We start from the raw sequence: 23,718 nt of genomic DNA on the forward strand, positions 1-23,718 counted from the left end.
TCCTTGCGGAGCTCACATTCTAACAAGGAAAAATAATGAATAATGATAATAATGAAATTATAACTAAAATTATATGTGTGTTTGCAATTAAAATTAATAGTATGTTAGAAGGTGATATGTTTTACAGAAAAAAAGACTAAGTAAAGGGGGTTGGAAGATCTGCAGGGCATGGTTTGCAATTTTAAATAGGATGATTGTGATATCTTTATTTAAAGATTTTTTTAAATCCTCAGCTCCACCCAGTTACATTTGAATGAAGGAATCCTTACTCTTAAGGCCCTCAAATGGTTTAATCTCTCTGAGTCCCAGTTTCCCATTCATTCACTCATTCAAACAATGCATAATTGTATTAATGTTGTTATTCCCATTCACACTTTGGAAAATGTCAGTAAAAAATGGACACAATCATTGCTCTCATCTAATCTAGCAGAAAGGCAGACTTTAAATAAGAAATTCTCAGAAAGTAATTCTCTGAATTACAAATTCTCTGAAAATGAGAGCTTGGAGTGCTGTGAAAGCAAATCGTAAGGGAGGTATATCATCAAGTCCTGGAGTCTGGGAAGGCCTCTGAGAAATGTCATTTATGCTGAGGCCTGAAGAATAATGGGGAAAGTAGGGTGGGCTTGGATGGGAAAGGGTATTCTAGGGAGTGGAAGCAGCCTGTGAGAATGAGAGTCTGCGATCTTTGATGACTTGACAGAAGTTCAGTATGGAGCAAAGACGATGAGGGGGAAGTTGTCTGGAGAAGTAAGTAGAGGTCACATCATACAGGGCCTATAGCCATGTAAATTATCTGCAAAGTGGAGATGAAGAATGATACACAGCCTCTTGCATTGAGTAGGTGCTCAGTAAATGATGGCTGTTAATCACATAAATGATGACAGTAGTGACAGTAGATCACAGCAGTGCATAACCCTAAGCTAGTTGAAAGTTGGTATCCTTGGTGTATCTTCCGGGTAAGGTAAGCCTCATGTTGGTGGCAGGAGGCTGACTTGGGTTGGTGTTTAATTGAAAACCAAGTTCTCCATTGACTTCTGAGCCCAATGTGTGTGTTCCCTGATTGTCTTGGTAGGTGATAAAGGAAAAGAGTTTGAAGCTGGAGACAGGTAGATCTGGCTTTTGGTGTTAAGTCTGCCACTAACTAGGTCTGTGACCTTGAGCAAGTCTCTTTCCTCTCTGGCTCTCAGTGACCTTACCTGTAAAATGGAGACAGTAATATTATTCACTCTCAAAGGGCCAATGTGAGGATCAAATGGAATGATACTTGGGAAATTTTATTGTAATTTCTATAGTGCTGTAGTTTGGTTTGACTTACTCTTGGGTATATCAGTGGGGAAAAGATCCTAAGGAAAAGCCTCCTCTTTGTATTTTCCCAAGACCAGGCAGGTTCTTTCCATCACAGCTACAGTGCATTTCAGCATATTTCTGAGCCAGTGTGCTAGTGCTTTCTTCGCTTGTTGAGGGAATAGTTTTGAGGCCCCAGTGTATCATGGTGCTGCTCTAAAATTCAGCCCAAGCTGAAAACAAATATAAAATCAGGAGCTGATAGTTAGATCATGTAACATTCATTCACACTTCTCTATAAATAATGGGGGTCTGTTTAGGTGGTAATAATCTCCTCCATATTACTGTAATTATTAACTACTACTCCTAAAATCTATCGAGTTATCATTATTGTTATTATTATGAAACTCAATCCCATTTCCATGTCATAAAGATAACCAAATCTCATTTCAATTAGTTACAGCAGGAGGGAATGAACTTTAAACAGACATTTAATTTCTGAAAAAAAAATTAGGAAGTTCTTCATGGAAATGTTATGGCATTTTGAAACAGATTAATAGTTCAGTGTGAACACATCCACCCTGCAGCTAAATGATGGGTGTATGATGATGAGGAGACAGGTTAAATGAGCAAAACCAGTTGATACCACTGGTTTGGTTCTAATCAAGTAGTGCTCACTTTATGACTCTTGAGTGCTGTTCTTTTCTTCATTCACTTTACAGATTGAATTATTGGTCTTACATTATGGGTGTATTTTATTTATTAAGAGAAGGTAGTTGACTTTCAGGGAGATAATAAAATTTAACAAAATCTTCCCAAACTAGATGCTGTGGAGAGAATCATGTTCTCCCCCAAAAGGTCAAACTCCCAAGATGTCGACCTGTAGCTGGGGTGGAGGTGGAGGGAGCCTGGAGCTGATTCAGAAAGCTTGTCCATTCTTTTTTTTTTTTTTCCTTTTCTTTTTATTAACATTCATATCCAAGAGTGTGCCCACTTTTCAGCAGCTGAACATGACAAGGGGAAAAGGTTTCAATGATGAATTCTTGTGTGTGTCTGTAAATTTCATGCTTCTGAAGCTGGATTAATAGCAAGGCAGACTGAAGTCCTTTTGTTCTTGCACAAACAGCTACAAAGCAAAGAGCGACAGTGTGAGCGTCCCAGTCTTAGCAAGGCCTCGAGGCATGGCTGGAGGGACCTCACAGTCAATCTCTGGCCTCTCTTCTGAGGGCTAATTATGGCATTTGTTCCACTGGGACCTGGATGGAAACCACGAAACGAATGTCAGCAAGACTTCAATGTTTCTTTCAGCTGCCATGAAAGCTGGGTTTGAATGAAATCTTCTAGATTTAAATATGCTGCCATGGAATTGCCATCCAAGGCCTTTAAATACTCTTTAGTTCTTAGGGGAAAAAATACAAGCTAACCTGGCTGGTGTGTGGTTATGGAAGAATGGGTTTTGGGGTCTTTGGAATGTGGTTCCTGTAGAACACTGGAACTGTTGCTAGGTGTAGGATGGAAGTAAAACCTCCTATTCCTGGAAAAGAGAGACCACCTCATTACTGCACTACCTTCTTATAAAAAGAGCAAGTGCTTTGGGAGGGATCTGTTGTTGATGATTGAAATAAAGTTAATACTGCATTGACTTTTTTAATCTAACATCATTTTAAAAAGGATATCAAAGTATTTTGTTTAATTCGGTTTAGCACAGTCTGTGTCCCTACCAATGAGGTAGTTTAGTGACCAGGCACAGTGGCCTTTAAATGATTCCTGACTCTTTGCAGATAAATGAGAAAAATAGAGACAATGTCCAAGCTTTTCTATAAAGCTGAATTTATTCTTCTACTTTAGGTGTTAAAGGTATTCTTTCTTTCATGAAGTAATTTTGGTATCAGGTGGTAGTTGGTTTTTTTTAAATGCCCTTTACAAAATACAAAAGATGACAAATTCAGGTTTATTCTCACACTTTAAAGACCTTTGTTTTTTAAAATTTTCCGATCATTTCAAAATTCTCAAATCTGAAAAGCACTGTCTTAGAGCAAGGGCTTTGGACTTAGAAAGACTGGACTTCATGACTTAACCAGCTGTTTTTTTCCTTGAGCAAGGTAATTCCTTTTCTGAGTCTTGATTTTTCTCATTTGTAAAATGAAGATCAAAGCATCTACCTCAGAGACATAGTGTAAGCTAGCGATATTCATGGTCCAATTCAATGGGCACAAATGTCCATCAACTGGTGATTGGATAAAAAAACTGGTATTTTTATGCAATGAAATACTATTCAGCGATAAAAAAGAATGAACTACTGATCCATGCTACAACACAGATAAACTTCAAAAACATTATGTTAAGTGAAAGAAGGTAGGCATATGAGGTCATGTATTGGATCATTCCATTTACACTAAGTGTCTAGGAAAGACGAATCTATTGAGACAGAAAGTAAATTCATGGTTGCCTAGGACAGGGGGTGAGAACAGGGATTAACTGCAAATAAACATGAAGGATCTCTTTAGGTAATGGAAATATTCTAAAACCAAATCATAGTGATGGTTGTATAACTCTATGTTTATAAAAAATTATTGGATTATATACTTTAAATGGGTGAAATTTTTGTATATAAATCATACCTCAATAAAGCTGTTTAAAAATAATTTTAAAAGGAAAAAAAATGAGATAACATCTGTGAAGCTCCTAGCCCAGTGCTAGTATATAGTATATGTGTAATGAAGAGCAACACAATTATAGAACTACGTTGGCGAACTTCTCAGAGAATTCCCTCTTCCACTGTGACCTGTTGGATTTTGCATGAGTGAGACATTAATTAAAGTCATTATGGTTTCAGTGTCTATATGTTGCTACAGCTAACATACATCCCTGCCTGCAAGGAAATTGCAAGCTGGTGGGGAGACAAGCTACATGTATAAAATAACTAGATAAGCCAATGACTGAAATATGCCATTTTAAGATTAAATGCTAAGATGAGTCACACAGATAGTTGTTGATCTGGGACATCAGAAGAAGGTAAGGACTCTATGTCAGAAAAGGGGCCATAAGCTGGATCTTGAAGGATGAGGAAGAAACCAGATAGAAGAGAAGAGGCAGAAGGATGTTCCAAAATGGAAAAGTAGGATAACCAATCAGTCACAGAAAAATGTCAACCGTGATCACTCAGGGAGCTCCGGGGAAAAGACTTTGGGCTTTGGAGGTACAGAGATTTGAGTTCAAACTCTTGCACCACCTCTGCAAACTGTGTGACCTTGAGCAAGTAACTTAATTTCTGAAACCTAATTTCATTAACTATAAAGTGGTGAAAATAATACCTATCTTTCAGGATTAATGTTAGTATTAAGTGAGATATCCTTCATAAATCTCTTAGCTCAATGCCAGGTTTATAGAAGTTATTTAATAAACATGAACTTCCTTTCCTCTTATGCCCTCAAAAAGGTGATAATTTAGTTATGGAAAAAACACATACTAAGGATAATTTTTTAAAAAGGCAATATTAGATTAAAACCCAATTGATTATATACAGTGAATCAGACATTTTTACTCATTTTAAGATCTAGTTTATCAATTAAAGCATCCTGTATTTCCCTTGGCAGTACTCATGGAAGTTTAAAAAAAAATCAATCTTCTTTTGATATAATTTACATATAACTTACTGCACCCATTTAAAGTGTACAATTCAGTGAGTTTTGACAAATATATACACTGTGCAACCACCACCATCAGGACAGAACATTTCCATTATCCTCAAAAGTTCCCTCGTGCCCCTTTGTACTCTATCTTCCCCTTTATTCCCAGCCACAAGCAACACTGACATGTTTTCTGTGACTACTGGTTAGTTTGCTCTTTCTAGAATTTGATATAAATGGAATCATACAATATGTATTCTTTTGTGCCTGGCTTCTTTTACTCAGCATGTTTTTCAGATTTATCCATGTTGTTGCATTTTAGTAGTCCATTGCATTTTATTGCTAAGTGGCATTCCACAATTTATTTGTTCATTTACCTGCTGGTAGATATTTGGATTGTTTCCCATTTTTAGCTATTATGAGTAAAACTGTTGTAAACATTTGAATATAGCCTTTGGTAGACATGTTTTCATTTCTTTTGGGTAAATACCTAGGAGTGGAATTTCTGTGTCATAAAATACGTTTAACTTTTAAGAAACTGCCAAAGTTTCCCAAAGTGGTTGTCCCATTTTACATTTCCACCAGTAAGACATGAGAGTTCCGGTTATCCAAATCCTCTTTAGCACTAATTATTGTCAGTGACTTTAATTTTAGCCATTTTAACGAATGTTTGGTGATAATCTCATTGTAGTTTGAATTTATATTTCCCTGATGACTAATAATTTTGGTTTTATTGGCCATTTGTATATTTTCTCTTGTGAAATATCTCTTCCAGTCTTTTGTCCATTTAGGAATGTGGACTCTAGTAGTTTTAATCATTTTTTTAAAATGTCTGACTTACGTACAAGACTGTAAACTCTATGAATTACTGCATCCACTGGCCCTGCCACAACTCCTGGTAAATAATAGAGGCTAAATAAGTATTTGTGGACAGGTCGACTTGATTGATGAATGCTTTTAGTAAGAGTGGAGTGGCTCTGTTAATTTCATTCAGAATCAGGAGAATCACTTAGTCATAACTATTTCTACTAATTTAGCACCTAATTTCTTGGGATTGGCCATTTGAAAAATATAAATTTTGAAACAAGAGGGAGTATCATTATCAAATATATCAATTATCAAATATCATTATCAATATCAAATGTTTACTGAATTCCCCCAAGTTCCAGGCACTGTGCTGGGTGTTTGGGATTAAACTTCATTCCTGCCCTCAGGAAGCTTATGATCTGCTTGGAGATATAAAACATAGGAATTTATTCAAGGGCCATACCCAGGAGTCAAATGAAGGAGTGATGTTCCAACTTCCAACACATGAGTCTGGGAAATCCAGAGGATGGAAAGATAACAACTTGCTTGGGGAATTGGGAAAGGCTTCAGGGAGAAGGTGACATAGGAAATGAGTCTGGAGAATGAAAGCAATTGGGATGTTTGAGGATGGAAGGGTAGAGAAAGGCACCACAGTCTGGTAGAAGGAATGAGAGGCATGAGGAAAAGCACAAAGGTGGAAAGGCTCAGGGAATGGTCTGTAGCCCAGCTTGAAATAAGACATGGTGGTAAGAACCTTCAAGGTAACTGCCTCCCTTAGCAATGGGGAGAGTTGCCCTAAAATAGAAAAAGGCTTTTGGAGGAAAATCCATGACACAAATTCTTGCTTGTTTTTTCTAGTCAACAGTAAGTGGCAAGACCCTTTTCAGGACATTACTAGACAGATTAGGTCCCATACTGTGAACCTCCATAACACTCAGTCTGTCTCCATTTCAACATTTACTATGCTTATGTTTCACATGGTTTGCTGGATTGCTAGCTGGATGAGGGCCGGAAACGTGCTGGTCTTACTCACTGTTGTATTTCCAGGGCCTGTATGGTTAGTGAACAAGTTAATGAAATAATGAAATTTATTTCTGAGATTTAGAATCTTCACAATGGAATAAATATGATTTCTACAGCTGTTATGATAATAGTAAGCTACCTAATTAACTGGAATGTTTGAAAGTTTTGCTTTTTTGTTTGTTTGTTTTAGATTCTGGGTTTTATTCTAGCATCATCTTTTTTAGCTGGGGTTTTTCCTTTCTGTAATAGTAAGAGCTATCATTGATAAAGGCACTTACTCTATGCCAGACATTGTATTAAAATGTTTTTTATACAATGAGAAATTTGATGTCAAAAGAAGCTGAATTATTTTCCCAAGGTTCCTAATAGGTGGCAGGGTCGGGATTTGAACTCAGTTCTGGCTGAGTATAAAATTAGTGTTTTTAACCACTCCATTCTACTGGGACATCAGATAGCTATTATACCGTCACTTATTTAAACAGACCTCTTCTTGACCCATTATTCCTACAGAAACTTGTGGGCAATGCTCTTGTTTGGACCAAAAGTGTGAATTTGAGCACCCAAGTCCCACCTTCATCCTAGAGCAGTGTCTGCTGGCCAGACATGTGGAATACAGTGATGGGGGCTTGCAGAATAGGGCAGACCACTCACCCAAAGCTACTATACGCTTCCAAGGTACACTTGGAGGGAAATTCTAACTTCAAACAATGTTGTAGCTACTTTGCAGTATAATTTTATTACCTTACTGTTCTAGTGCAAATTTGAAGACAACCTATTAATGTCATTCCAAATGGATTCACCAAGTTTTTGCCTTTCTCTGAAATTGCTAAGATTTGAGATGGGACACATTCTAAGTTAGGCAGTGTCTGCTAGGGTGCTAAGGTTTGTTGGCTATAGAGGATATCCAACCTAACCTTGCACCTCCTTGCTTTGTGAATTTTATCACCTTAAAACTTCTGTGTGAATTCTTTGCTATTAAAAAAAGAAAAAAATTCAATGAAAATTTATGAGGCTTTTTCTATGTACATTAATTGTAGGTAAATCTGATTTTAGAAATAGCACTAGGACCCCCTGAAGCCAATCTTTAGGCTGAAACTTAAACACTCAAGTACCTTCTATATTTTTAGCTGACTTGAGATAATTTCTCATTTTTCTTTTAGGCATTTTTCAGACAAAGTGTGTGTGCCTCCATGCACATATATATACTAGCTTGCCTCTTTAAAACAAATAGTTTGGATACTGTGAAAACATATTCTAAGTAAGCCATTGCATTTGTCACAGATCCTATGTGCCTTTGAGCACAATTCCTGAAATTCATTTAGTGTGCCTTCACTTAGAATTTTCTGAAAAACAATTTCTCTGTAAATTATTAACTTTTTATTGCCACATTTCCCAGATTCAATTAGATTAACATTTAGTGTCATTTCTCAAATAGAGATAATCATCCTGATTATGCTTTGAAGAAAGAACTTGCATGCTATATACCTTTTAGGCTTTTAATTTGTCTTATTTATTTGGCAGGAATGCATATATGTGCCCGGGCAGAGAGAAGCTGAAAAGGATGACACTTGATGGTAACTGATAAGTTGAGCATCATTCAATACTGAGTTTACGGCTTTTGGTCTCCTCTGCCGTGGGCATATCAGAGACCAGATGAAATACGCAGGCTGAGGAGGACGGATTCCCTAAGTGGCTTCTGAATACAACATTTATTTCTAGCCAGTAAAGTTTAGCAAACCATGTCCAGGGCTGTTGACAAGTAGCACAAACCGAATGACAACAGTATGCTTTTGATGTGCTGGTGAAGGTAGGGTTTGAAACTCACCGCTTTACTGTCTCACCACAGTATGTGGTAAAGTCCAAAGGGGTAGCGATGCCCGCACTGAACCCCCTTGCTATGGTAGCAGCTACTTCAAACATAGTTTCATGAATAGGAGCTCAGTTGACCCTTGACCAGAACCAAGCTCTAAATTGGCAGACAGAGAATCGGAGTAATTTGTATCATTTCAATTAGTTACTCGCTGCATAACAGGGAGGTCATGACTTTCTGCCGTGATTACTGCCCATGGCAACCAAGCTTGAATGTACCATCAGTTTCCAAATACTTTCACTTAATAAATGTAACTTCATAAACAAGGCTCAATTGTTGGGGGGTGCAGAACAAAGTGAATTATCCACTCTATTACTGAACAGCGGAAGATGACATAACTTTGTCGGCAAGATCCTTTCAATTTTTTTTTTTCTAAAGAGAGAAGCTGACAAATGGGGTTAATAACATTGGTTGAATGAGCAGTATTGATCTTTCACTATGTAAAACAGCCAGGAGAGAAGTGAGTTTGTGTAAGAGCACTGTTGTTGTAGTTCTGAAAGCCGGCAGTTTTCTTTCACTGTTTGCTCTGTACAACCAAAATTCAAAAATCTTAAAATCAATGTTGCCATTGTTGGGTCCAAACAGCACACCCTTCCACGGACAATGCAAAGAATTTCAAAATATAGATAGCTCCCTGATACATACAGATCTGATTGTAAGAAACATTGGGTTGTTTTCTTTCTCGAATAGAAAGGGCAGCTTGTTTCAGGGCAAAGACAATGGTGTGTCTAGATGCCTGTGAAACTTCATGAACCCAGTGCAATAATTCAAGCCTTTGATTTGAAAAATGTTTTGTATGTCTTCCTCCACATCTGCAAATACCTCCACTTTCCCTTGATGCCAGCCAAGAGTTGTTAGCGAGACAATGTTTTCCACTTGAGGAAGAAAAAAAAGTTCAGCACGTACATAAGTTTTGCTATTTGGCTTTTGTTTTTTGAATTAAAATAAAGGTTTCCTTCTTTCATGTCACAATCTATTAGCCACCGGGAAACCTGGTATCACAGTTCTCTCCTGTTCACCCCTGCATTTGTAGCAGATTTGACGGTGTGTGGAAACCAACATGGGCGCTGCTCTGTGACTGTGTCACCTGCAATCAGCTTGTGCTGTGGCTCAGATTAATCATGACAGTAGGCAATATTTCCAACATTATTAGAAGAGAAACCTAATATTTTGGGACATCAGGGATCTCTGAGCTGTTGTCCATCAAACTGAGAACCTTCATTTCCTACTCCTTGGATGGGTAACCGTAAGTTTTAACCACTTAATGGACAAAACACTTCTCTAACCAAAAGTAAATAAAAATAAAACAAACTAAAAGAGGAAAATGTGGCTACTCTGGTTTTTAAAGTTGTCTTGAGGTCATCCCCGAAAGGTTTGGTAGTCATGCTGCCCAGCAGTGGACTCCATTCTTTTTGAAATGTATCCACTAGAGTGTCCTAGGTTTTTCTGACTTTTCATCCTCAGAAAGCTTTGTTATGAAATATGTGGGTGATTGCAAGATAGAGATCTCTACACTGCTGTTAAACTTTTATCTAATATGGGTTCTGTCATGTAAACAAAATGAAGATTTGCCAAGGATGTCACAAGAACAATTAACAGGAAGGAGACTGAGCATGTTTTTGAAGGATATTTATTAAAAAGTTACATTGTAGAACTATGGATTAAAGGTATGCATGCCAAGGTACATAATTCAATTTGACACCACTACTTAGGAAGTGGATGATTTTTAGGTCTGAATATACCTGCCTTAAAGTACTTTTTACCATTTGTCTGACTAATTTAGTTTACCAGAATAGAATTGAAAACTGGGTACTCTACTGATGCTTTGATTTTTCCTTTTAGTTGAAAAGAAAGAGCAACAGATGATAAAGCAGACACTATAGAGAACATACCATTATTCACAGCCTCCCAGTGGTCCCAAACCGTTTTGGATTAAATTTTTATTGAATACCTAGTATAGTCTAAAAGCTAGGAATTTTTAAAAATCTTCAGGCATTTATATCAAGACAGTGCACTGTGCGTTGAGACTCTGGTTCCTATCCAATGATGTAATGTTTCATCTATTCAGCTCATAGGTGCAGGAAATCAGGGAAACCAGGGGACTGTTGCCAAACTTTTGGGTTCCTGTTTTAGACCTATCTCTCCCAGCCCCTAGAAAAGAGTAAGTTCTCAATAAATATGTGTGGAATGAATGATTCCCCAAGTTAAGGCACAGGCAGTTCTATCAGAAAGAGACCGAAGTCTTGATACATTCCCTCACATTTAGCAGGTTTTGATGTGTTAACAGCTGAACATTTCCAATTGAATTCCTAACTAAATTGTATAATAAATACTATACAATTAACTAATCACTTGCTACCTTCCCTTTCAACCTTAGGGAAAGAACCTGTTAAAGTTCAGGACTTTTTTGGGACCTTTCTTCCCTTTTTAGGCTTTGGCTGCTCCCAGGTCTATCCATCATCATTTTAGCTTTGAAAGTTGGTTCATTTATCTTGCTCCCTTAGCTCTGTCACCTCAAGCTTCGAAGGTTGAGTCCCAATTTCTTGCATGTGGTCTTTCATTGGCCTACTCCCTGCTGGTACCCACTCCATCATTCTTGCAGCTATTTGATCTTCTTGGTTTTCTGTGTGTCAGACTCTGCCCAGCCACCTGATGGTTTTTGGTTCCAGGCTTGCCACAGATTCTCCATTCTCTTTCTGACTTGTCATTCCATCACTATGCTAAGCTTCAACCTTTTCTGTGTTCTTTTAATTAAGAAATGGTTTATTGCATTTTTTTCTGATTACAAAATCACAGTTTGTTATAGAAATTTTGGAAAATGAAGAAAAACTTAGTGAAAAACCAAAACATCTTTTACAATCCCACCTTCTAGAGAGCGTCACTGTTGCCATTTTGGAATATGAGTTTCCAGGTGTTTTTTTTTTTTCCTCCTATTTTCCTTCCTTGTTTCCATTTTTTTTCCTTCTCATATGTTTTTGGGTGGCTTTGGATAGCTTAGAAAATTATTGGCTTCTTGGGCATTTTTTCTTTTCCTCAAAAGCATTACTCTGAGCATTTTTCTTCAAAGATTATCTCCAAATGCTATAAAATTCCGTTTTCTTCTATTGCCTCTGTAATTTTCCTTCTCATTTCCTTCCCACAGTTTCAGGCCTGCGTAAAATAACTCATGGTTTAATATAATGCATGTTCTCCATAGCCTTTTTGGTTTGGCCTGCTTGGATGTACTCTGTTATGAAGTTTTAATCTTGTAATAAGATTGTAATCTTCTTTGCTTTTCCACACATGACTGGCACTTTTTTTCTGACTGGGAAAAATATGGGGTATTTCAAGGCCTTATGCCTTACAAACTCTATTACTAGTGGTTTAGCTGCCAAAGGACGTAGGGTACAATACCCAGAATACTCTTCTAGATTTCCCAATTAGTAAAGAGACCTGTGAGTGTCATCCAGATGTTAGGCATCATTCTGCAAGAACAGGCTAGCTTTAGCCTTTTTAAAACCTAAAGGTCTTCTTGATTATTCATTCATTTATTCAGCAAAAATTTGTGGTGCATCTTTTTTGCCAAATAGAAATGTAATGTAAGCCACAAATGTGAACCACATATGTAATTTAATTTTTTTCTAGTAGCCACCTTAAAAAAGGAAAAACAACCAGTAAAATTGATTTCAATTATATATTCTATTTAACTCAACATATTCCAAATATTATATATATATATACATATATATATTTACATATATATATATATATATATATACAAAATCACTAGTAAAAATTATTGATTATTTTCCCCTCGTCTTCAAAATGGGTGTTTATTTTATACTTACAGCACATCTCAGTTTGGATCAGCCCCATTTCAAGTGTTCAGTAACCACATGTGGCTGTGGCCACCATATTGGACGACATCATTCCAGAGACTCTTGCTGGAGATTCTGTGAAGATCAAGGCAGATGTAATCCTCAGTCACACTAGCTTGTATTCTAACAGGAAAAGCAGCCTTTACACAAGTGATTGTTAATAGGATACAGACAGTAAAAACAAAGAAACGAAAATGCCAGGCTAGGGAACGTGCAAGTCCAGGCAAGGAGGGTAGCTGGGGTGGGGAAGAGTGTCAAGTTTGCTTTATTGTTTCTCCCACTGACTTTGCAATGAACTAATTGTGTGATCTTAGGCCAGTCAATTGACCTTTCCCTTTTAGACTCAGATTTGAATGATCACTCCTTAGCTCCTTAACTCTAAAGAACCTACACTGAAAAAACAAAATAGAAGAAGCCACATTTAGCCAACTCTGCTCTACTGCCTCCCCTAATTATTAGTTTCATGTCTGTGTCCCTGCTGTACTCTGGCATGAGATTAGAGACTGTCTCCCATTTGTCTGTGTCTGTCTCTTCAGCATCAGCCCTCCATGTTTTTAGAATGAATAAATGAACTGAAGAAGTGAATGAAGGTTAAATAAAGGCTTCCCACTTAAATCTCTTGTTAGGATTAAGATTCATTTGGCAATTCATGTCCTCCCATATATAAACATCTCCCTGCCTCACCCTCTCCTTCTTTTCTGTCATTGCATAACTACTTAGGTAAAGCCTGCTTTCATGTTGCAGAAACTGTGAAAGGCACTGGAATGCTAAGAGAATGGACACAGTCCCTGCCCTCAAGGAGCTTGGAGACTTTTTGATGGGATGTTATAATTGATAATAGCTAACATTCACAGAGTTCTTTCTTTGTGTCAAGCATTGTGTTAAGCACTTTACTGTGTAATTATCTTTCAAGATCTTCAGTACAGTATTGTATGTTGGCTACTATTTTATTCTCATTTTACAGGTGAGAAAATTCAAACTTAGAGAAGTTCAATTGTTCAAAATTTCATAGCTAGTAAGTATTGGAGTCGGGATTCAAACCCTGGTCAGAGGCTACACCACTGTGCGAAAAGACCTCGTGAATCTTTAGAGCCTGGGATGACCTATTGCACATTATGCAAAATTAGATAAAGTGTCATCCTTAAAATGAATAACTGGTTAGATATTAATATTTTAAAAATAAAAAAAGGAAGTGTGATCTGTCTCCTTACAAAACCCTCCAAAGGACTATTTCTTAGTCTACTTACTTTATGCCTGTTTCTAACATGTATGTATGTATATATTTCGTATTGCTATTTATACATACGAAATCCAAAAGATATACAGATGGCAGTTCTGAGATGCTAAGTCACGTACTTGTTTTAAGCCTGGTAGATAGATGATTGACCATTTCTCATTGATCAATTTTATTCTTTTTAAAGGCACAGTTACCCTTGAAACCTTAACTATTACCATGAATATTCCACTAATTCAGTTATTTTGCTGTTATCTTCCTGTCCTGAGGGTGTTTATCTTCCTTTCATTCCCTCACCCAGCCCCCAGTAGCTTCCCTCCTTTCCCCATTCCACTCTTCGTGTGGAAACTTCTCTTAGGAATTTATGGAGCAAGACTGCACCAACTTTCCCTACTTATTTGCTTTAGGTAATGATTTTTCAGCTCCTCTCTTCTCTTGTCTTCCTCAGTCTTCTTCTCTTAGATGTAAGTTTTATTTTTCACAAACGTTTTGATTTCTTCTCCTGAGATTCCTTGCCTCTCTTCCACTCAAAGAAGATACTAGTTATCATTTAATTCTAGAGAACAGTGTGGCAATTTGCCTGTTCTTCATATCTGATTTTGAGCATTGCTTCCTTTTAAAAATATGAAACAGAAGTATCAAATAATATGAAGTTCAAAACAATAATCTTTTTGACTTAGTGTTTGAACTATTTGTCGTCTCAAACAATATTTGTAAAACGACATTAACTTTTTTTCCAATCTGACTTTCCCTCCTGACTTTCCCCTTTCTGTCAGCTGGTGATCTGTGGTGGTTAAAGACATGACTTGGCGTCAGACAGATTCAGGTTCAAATCTAGGCTCTGCCGGTTGCTTCTGGGCCGTCTTGCCCCGGGTGTTACCTTCTCTGTGTCTTAATTGGCTCATCTATAAAATGAGTATGGCAATACTTGTTTGGCTAAAAATTAATGCATACTTCCTGTAAGTACTTTTATGATAGCATTTAATCTTCAAGATGACCCTATGAAGAAGGTGTTATTAGTTTTTGTCATATTTTACAGATGAAGAAACTGAGGCACAGAGAGGTTAATATAGGTTATCATAACAGTAACATTTGTATTTTTTTAAATTTAACCCTAGAGCACAAGCGTTTTCCATGTTGACCTTATTTGCAATGGTGACACACTATTTCATTGTGTGGTTATGCCTTAGTTGACTTAGCGGTTGGCTTTTATCAGATATTTGGATTATTTGGATTTTTCCCTGTTGCAGATACTATTATGATGAACATATTTGGACATAAGGTTCTTCCATAATTCTGATGATTTCTTTGTCACAGACTCAAGAATAATTAGAGTCCAAGGGCAAAAACTCGTATTTTAGGCTTTTGCCGCCTATTGCTACACTTGTTTTCCAAAGGTTGTATAAATTTACACTCCCATTAGCATGAGAGTGTCTGTTTGACTGCACTCTCCCCAGGTCAGAGTCATCGTGTAAAGAGCAAAAAACAAAGGTTAAAAACCTTGTAACGCTGAATGTCTTTCACGCTGCCTCAAAGAATGAGTAGTCTTTCCTACATTGTCAACCTGCTTGCATTGGCCTAATCATTCCCGCCAGCTTCATCTGAAGCTACCAGATAATGGTCAGAAGCAATTTAACCTCACCGGAAGAGTCTTGACATTAAGGATTATGCTTCTGTTACCATGTGGACAATTGGGGTCTTTATTTGACAAAGTCCAGCTACATTAGGTAGATTTTTAAAAATCAAAGTGTATTCATAAAATAGAATGGTTGCAGGTATTCTAATTGCATTCCCAGCCTGAGATGTAATGAACATTTGCTGCTTTGGACAGAACAGAGTCTGTGGAAGAGTATGTCCATGAATTTCTTTACAGGAAAAAAAAAAATCACAACCTTTTCAGGAAGATGATGTTCATTTATTATGTTCCCAAGTATGGGTTCTGTGGCCAGAATTTACTTTCTTTCACATACTAGATTTGTGGCCTTGAAAAAGTTATAAAATCTTGCCAAATCTCTATTTTCTCACCTGTAAAATGGGGATAATAATACCTATCGCTTAGGGCTTTTTAAAAATAGGGATAAGATGTATGAATTCTTATTGCAGGTGCTCAAGTCATGGTTCATTGCATGATTGAATTTCTATTGCTTTTATAAAGGAATTCTTAGCATTAAAATTTTTTTCTGAAGACATTTTTGTTCAGACTATATGTTAGTTGATCTTCGGCTTTGAAATCAGAAGGGCTGTTAATTAGACTAGACTAAATATCTAGGCTTTTAATGTCGCTGGGGCCACTGCTCATACCTTCAAAGAGAAAGCGCACAAGTTAACTCAGGAATGCTGCTCTCTGACTTCTGCTTGCAGTACTTGAATAAAATAATACTCGTAACGTAAACACCTGTTAGAGAAAGAAAATTCCACAGTTCAGGAAAGAAAACCTCATGGAGTTCTGGTGTCTGAAGCATGTGTGGGGGTATAGCACCCTACCCTGACTTCTTGGCACTTTATGTAAAGCAAGTTCATGCTTTCAAGAAAAACTAGTGATCTACCTGCAGACATCCTTAACTTTTTTTTTGGAGGGGTGGTGAGTTTGTTTTACCCACTGCCTTTTCAGACAGAAAGGAGGGTAAGTGTTCCAGGATGCAAGAGAATTGCCATGAATATAATGACCACCATTACAAACGCAGCAATAAATAATCATCATCATCATCATCATCATCATCATCATCATCATCATCATCATCATCTTACATTTATTGAGAGTATGTAAGATGATGCCAAGTCCTATGTTTAAGCACTTTCCATACCTTATCTTTACAATAACCAATGAAGTACGACTGTTATTTCCATTTCACAGAGCCTTGGACTCTTTAAGTGACTTGTCCAAAGCAAGTGTGTATGAGATTTGGAACTTAGGGCTAGTTCTTATGGACTCTGAATTCTTGGGTCTCCCTTAGATCTCTGAGTGTGAAATTCATAAGATCTAGCAGGTAGTATGAAAAATGTGACTAAAGGAAGAAAGTGTCATAGAAATCAAGAGCAGAAAGGAACACCTTATAGATCATCCAGACTAACCAAACTTTCTCTGTTTCGTTATGGAACCTAAGGGGCAGGGATGCACCTTTCCAGAGGTCACAGAGCCTATTCTGTGGCCAAGTGAAGACATAGATTGTTGTCATTTGTTGTTACCTTTTAAAAACTCTTTATTATGAAAAATCTCAGCCATACACAAAAGTAAAGAGAATATCATAATAAGCCCCCTACCTTTCCGTTTAACAATTGCCCACATTTTACTATTCTTGTTGACTTCTTTTGATAGTTCTCTTTTAGCTCTTGAGTGAGAAGGGAACATAAAAGTGACTGGAAATGCTCATGAATTCAGTCTTAGTTTCAGCTTTAAACAAAGAACCAGGGTGCGGACATTTATGTTGCTACCAATTAATAGTCCATATCCAATGATAATTCCCCCTCCAAAGCCAACAGAGGCAGAGGGAAGACGTGCTTGGAGCGGGAATAATAATTAGCTTCAGAAGCTGAGCTTGTCATATTCATATTTGCTGTTAAATCACTTGCTTTTTAAGTAAAATTCTCAGTGGACCTGTTCCCCTGTTTGATCTGCTACACCCCTCCACCCCCGACAAAGGAGGCACATTTTAACACATCTCTTCAAGCTAGGACATTCAAAAGATCAAAGAAAAGATGCCAGAATCTGCCCATTTACTTTTTATGAACAATGGTTCCCAAATATCTTTCTGCTTAAAATCCTATTGTTTTTGTTAGTAGTAACATTTTTATTATTTCACATTCACTAAGCACCAACCATTAGCTAGGCATCAGTTAAGAACAAAGAAAATCTGTTTCAGTGCTTAGGTGCTCAAGGCCCAGTTCTCATGCCCCTCTGCCCTCTCTGTGTCATTTCTGTGCCCAGTATTTGTCTTTGAAGTTCAATAGTCAATAGCACCCGACCCACAGAAGAGAACTTGAGGGAAATGGACAGGGCTGAGCACGGACTGCCAGATACCAGAGGGTCAGCTGTTTAGGAGTATCTTTAAATGGTCTCTTGGCTCTCCCAGAGTCAAGGGGTATAGCACTGCTGCCAAGAGGGGCAGGAGGAGTAGTGAGACTTAGAGAGGGAGAGAGAGAGACAGAGAGAGAGAGATGGAGGAGAGGACGCTGGAGTAGTTCCTTTTAAAAATCAGTAAAACTCTAGACCTAGAAATTTATCTCTGAAGAGTCAGATAGGAGGAGGGAAAGGGTCCATGCTTAAAATGCCAAAACGTAGCCCAGCAGATTGATTCTGTGCAGCCGGTATCAATCATGCAGATAGATTTTGCCACAAAATGGTCCAATGTTCCTCTTTTTTCCCCTTCTCTGACTTAGGTGTCCAGATGGTGCATGAACAGTGAAGAATGGGTGGATATTTTAAGACATCTTAACTAAGGTAGGGATGCCGAAGTGTGAATTTCCCAGTTCTCCTTTCTCTTACACGTGAAATAAAATTCCTGTACTGAACTGCCGTAAGTATTGTTTCAATGGAACTTTATTTTGTGTTATTAAATCAAAGTTTGAGTATTCCTTTGAGAAAAGAAGGCTTTGAAATTAATTATCTTTCCTTGATAGGGTCTATTTTTGTAGGAGCACACTTAGGTGATTTTAATGTATTGATAATCTCCTAAGTGTTTTGGACTGTTTTTATTTTTCACAATTAAATTTTTAAAGAACTTTCTAAGGCTATAAAAGCAACATATGGCCACTGAGAAAACTTGGAAAATATATGAAAGCACAAAGAAGAAATTAATCACCTATATATCTACCTCCCCAAAATAACCATTGATAGCATCTTGGTATATTTCTTTCCAGTCTTTTTTTTCCCCCAAATAAAAACTCATGCTCTTGTAATTTAGTTGTTTATTTTCTTGTCATTGGAAATTTAATTTACCAAGTGTGAAAGAATTAATACATAATTTAGGCCAAGTAAAAAAAATTTTAATGTAGGCTAGAATGTATAGAATTGATTTTGTAGTTTTAAAGCATCAATGGTGAAACTGTAAGGTCCATTGTCCTAAGACACATTATGATCCCCTTTAATCAGGAACAATGGCTAAAACATGTGATCTAAAATTGTAGCATTTGCTTACAAACAGAAAATAGACGAGACAAAGAGAAACTATATGGACTTGTAGGCCATAAGAAAGCCTTGTGTTACTTAGCATTTAAAATTGTCAAAGATAGAAATTAAAAGTACAAAAGTTGAAGCATTGGTGACCATAGCAAGGCCTCCAGACATGAGTCAGCCACAAAAAATGCTGAAACTCATTTAAAAAGCTCTTTGTCATGGTCCAAAAAAACAACATTTTTAGTGTTTTCCTTTGACTTCACATCCCGCTGTTGCAAGTACGTGGCTAATTATTATCTGAATGCTATCTATTATTCCAGTATTCTAACCGGATATGATCCAAATATGGCCACAAACACATTATAGTGTGCAGCAAAATCAAAAGAATAAGATAATTCTGTTTTTAAGGGTTAATGGTATTTTCACTCCTCCTCAGTTTGAGTCATGGACAATAGCTCTTCTGTTGTCTATTCTAGGCAGCTGTGCAGAATAGTAAAGATTTGGAGATCTTTGTAGGCAGGAGAAAAATTAAGCCTTTGTACACTTTTTGTTCAGTATATTCTACCCAACACCCATATGTAAGAGCTGGACTTGGGAGTTGCAACAGGCTAAGGAAAGTTTGCACAGATAAACAGAGTTATTCTAAATTCTGTGCCTACTACGCTCTGAATCACAAAGTGCAATTGCAAATCTTCTGGAAATTATATATAAAAAATCCTTTCTCTAACTCTGCCCACTATATTCTGTGGGTTTCATTTATTATTTTTGAATAGTGAACATGTGAAAAAGAATTAGCTGAAAAGTTAGCAATTACCTCATCATTTCTGGTTCTCAGACAGTTGCTGTTAGTTACCGTGAGAAGTGGCGTGGTCTCGTGAAAGAATATATCCATGTACAGAAGGAAAAGCAAAAATACCAATATAGTTTTAAATAACTAAAAAATGGATTCCAAATAATTGGTTAGTGTGGCCACAGCTGAAAAGGTACAAAATGGTTGGTGCTCTCATTTGGGTTCCCAGGGTTCACTGTTACGTAGCTTTCTTTATGTTTTTTATGCTTGGTATGACAACCAACTATCCTAACACATCATAGCTGGGAAGAATGATCCAGGGTGACTGGGAGGTGGAAAATGGGATAGGAAATCTCATTAAGATCTAGGATTTTATTCCATTTGTCGCTTTGGGAATCATTTCTAAGAAAGATGTTAAAGTCCCAATGCCCTTTCTTTTTTCACCCTTGTAATTGTTGGGAAAGGACGAAGAACAATGGATACCACTCATCGAGCATCTAATCTGTGTCGGGTACTCCTTGTTTAGTATCTCATTTAATCATCACAGACAGCGTGCACACGCCCACTGCGGGGACTCTGCACTGACTGTTCCCTCAGTTAATTTGAATCTCTGCTCAAACTTCAACTCATCAGTAAAGCCTTCCCTGTTAATCACACACACACACAAATTAGCAGCCCTTATCACACTCTGTCCCCTTACCCTGCTTTATTCTTCTTCTTGGCCCTTACCACCACTAACCTTGTATATTTGTTACTGTCTCTCATCGCCTGTTAGAATGTAAGCTCCTTGAGAATTTGCAGAATTACTTGAGAAGTAACGTTCGTCTACTTTCTTTCCCCTGCTGATTTAGTGCCAGTGCTAAGAACCATGCCTGACACATATTAGACATTGATTATATTTGCTGAATGAAGAAACTGAACCTCAGATTGGTTTAAGGAACTTGCCCAAGAGTACACAGTACAGGGCACAGCCAAGATTAGAACCTGTGTCCTTCTGAATCCAACAAGTGGCAGAGAGGTTGTGACATTTGAACTGAGTTTCAAAAGATAAGTAGAACTTACATTTATAGTCTTCTGCTACTGTGGAAATGATGTCACTACTTGTAGCTTTCACATCATCATTCCTTTTGATATTTTTATTCCACTCAAGAATAAATATTATTATAGGAATGATGAATCACAGGATACCATAAGGACAGCTAGCCAACTTGCTCACATCATAATCTTTCCCCTGTCTATCCACTCAGTGGGCAATGGCTCCTGACCTTTAAACCCATGACCCAGGTATGAAACTTGACAGGAGAGGGGGACTCCGTGTGCCCTCACCATTCATAGACATGGTTCATAGCCACCTGTTCAGATTAGCTTCCCATTCCATGCGAAGCACTTAGCCCCACACCTGGCCCTCAGTCTCAATAAGCAATTATGAGTAGTAGCATTACATTTCCTTGAACCCCACTCATCCATCAGCTCTGCTGTCTCTGGTGCCTTGAACAAACCCTGGGTTATCCAAGTCCTTGTTACCTATGGGCAGTTACTGGTTACCTGTGGGCAGTATAACACCTGGTTTGCTCTGACCTCTGCCATGATCACAGGGGAATCCTGAACACCTGTTTGTAGCATCTCCACAGACATTTTATCAGCCTTTTGGTAAACTGCATCCATGTGTGGTCTTCAAAAAACTTATGGTTTATTTCACTAAAAATTTTGTTTAATCTTGAGAAATACACAGCCCATCTTTCTCTATGGGCAGATTTGATGATTTCTCTAAAGTTTATCACAGTCTGTACACTCTGCTTCTCATCCCTATGGAAAGGTCATGATCTTTAGAGTCACACGGTCTCTTACAAGCTGTGTGACCTTGAACGAGTTGTGTCACCTCTCTGAACCACAGGTTTTCCCATATATAACATGGGAATAATAATGTTGTTATTGTAATGATAGGAAAAGTCAGAAATGGCATATTGTATATAAGACATCTAGTACAGTGCCTGGCATGTACACTGAAATTATTGTTATTTTGTATTATTATTGTGGTGAAGAGACTGGTAATGAAGATGCTGCTGCTGTCTTAAGTGATGATGGGAAGCTGCACTTCTGATACTCTTTCTCTGTCCTTTGAATTATGTCCCAATTAATACCTTTACACTTCTTCCTCTTCTCCCTTATCCCAGTAGAAGCTGCCCAGGAAGTTCCTGCAGCAACACATGGGGCCAAGGAAGGCTCCTCAGTCTAGCCCTCAGGCCCAAGAGAGCTTGGCGCATCTACATCTGTGATCATACAGGTCCGCCTGTGAGCTGTGGGTATCTTCTTTTTTGCTTCAAACAGTTCTGTAAACAAGTCCAGTATCTTTGATCTCTCTTTTAGCACCAACTTACACCATCTGTCGTTGGGCCTTAAGCCCATTATCACTCTGTGTTCTGTTTGCACCTGAAATGCTCTACGGGGTCTGCGGTGCACAGCGAAGCCCAAGAGAACAGGAAGCGTGCCTAGTCTGCCCCCAGCACAAAGCGCAGTGCCCGGAGGGAGAAGCTGCCTGTAATGGGTGTCCAGGTTCTTGCTGAACTTTTCTTTCCTCTTCTATCACCCTGCTCTACCGACACCTATTTCTTTCACTTGACTTTTGTCCAGGCATTTCATCTCAGCTTGATGTTTTTCCTGCTTGTGATTACTCCACAAGGCTTACATTTTCCTTTTGGAAAATCCACACACCCAGTGAAATGCTTTAGCTGCTGAAAATACCTACATGGTCATTAGAGCTTTTAGGAACTTTCTCCAAAGTATATTTTTACCCTATTGCTTCCTACTCTGACACCTTAAATGGGGAACAGAGCTGCCCTCCTTTGAGCATGGCTTTTTAATCAGGTATTAAATTTCTTCCCTTTTTTTGAAAATAGGGATTTGCACCTCCTTCATCTATTTCTGGCAAATTTCCCGGGCTTTGGGAAATTAATTTTGGCCATTATCCTAGAAAGAAAGGGAACTATTTTTCACTTTATATTCATAATCTTTTTTTCTTGTATCTAAATCCTATTAATTCTACTAGCCCACTTCCACTTTTGTTTTAATAATAGTAACTAACATTTATGTAATGCTTTACAGTGTAAAAAGTATTTTCACATCCACTCTTTCATTTGAGCCTAAGACCTCTACGTGGATGGCGGCGCTGGTACATTATTATTCCAGTTTCACAGATGAGAAAAACACCCACACCCCAGAGAGTTGAAGTGATTTATCTTGGGTCATACAGCTTATAGGAATTAGAGCCTTGGACTTGAACCCAGTTTTCTCAATCCCGGTCCTGTCTGTTTCCTACTGTTCTACACCATGTGTATCTAAAAAGGTTCTTATAGACTAGTTCTAAATATCTGCCTTTTTTTTTTTAAAGTTGTTGTTGAAATCTATCCAAAGGCACTTCTTAGCCATGATTTTTGTTTGTCTTTGCACTCACATCTCCACTCTTTCCCTCAGCTCAGCACTCAGCTAATAAAGTCCATCCTCCAGGACAGCATCCCTGACTCTTCAGGTTGGATTTGGTGGCTCTGCTTAAAGCAGCCAGTGCACCCTATTATGTCCCATACATCCCGGTATGTCTGTGTAGTTTTCCTTTTTCTTTTCTGCATCTGCAACTACTGGACTATAAACTGTGTCAGGGCAGGCCCAGCCCATCATTTCCCCCTTTGTGGTCCCAGAATCTAGCACACTGCCTGGCAAACAGTAGGCATTAGAAAGTATGTATAGAAGGAATAAATAATTAGTGACAATAGGAGTGGAAAGTTTCTCCTGGTTGCTAACAAGAAGAGACCCCAAGGGGGTCTCGAGGAAGCCTTGTTTTGTGTGTCTTGGGTGGTGCACTGTGTAGGGTGTGAGGGTGGAACAGAGCATGCGATTATGTGAAGGGACAAGTCATCACAATGCCATTTCTCTCAAATACAAAAAATAGCCCTGTGACATTTCTTATAAAGGAGAAAGAGTATATTCAGCAGGGAACTATTTCTTTTCTTTTTTTCTTGAATTGTTGGTGATTATTCTTCAGGGTCTGTGGCTATAGGTCATGCTCTTATAATTTTTCTTATGAAAGGCAGAAGTGTTAAAAAAAACAACTAAACTT

The 23,718-nt window shown here is 37.9% G+C and overlaps 1 long non-coding RNA gene across 4 annotated transcripts in view; it reads right to left on the minus strand.

The window, feature by feature from the left end:
- Window positions 1-1,291: 1,291 nt before the first annotated feature.
- Window positions 1,292-23,718, minus strand: part of LOC140700616 (uncharacterized) — a 61,400-nt gene continuing 38,973 nt past the window's right edge. For 3 of the 4 annotated variants that reach the window (XR_012079051.1, XR_012079049.1, XR_012079050.1), the window contains exons 6-8: window positions 16,006-16,099; window positions 12,441-12,545; window positions 1,292-1,517 (exon numbers count right to left, since the gene is read on the minus strand). This is a non-coding gene — a long non-coding RNA (uncharacterized lncRNA). Of the gene's footprint in view, window positions 1,518-2,280; window positions 2,411-12,440; window positions 12,546-16,005; window positions 16,100-23,718 lie in introns of those variants that run through there. The other variant, XR_012079052.1, reaches the window with a different exon arrangement.

The sequence above is a fragment of the Vicugna pacos genome, chromosome 13, assembly GCF_048564905.1.
Source record: "Vicugna pacos chromosome 13, VicPac4, whole genome shotgun sequence".
NCBI lineage: Eukaryota > Metazoa > Chordata > Mammalia > Artiodactyla > Camelidae > Vicugna > Vicugna pacos.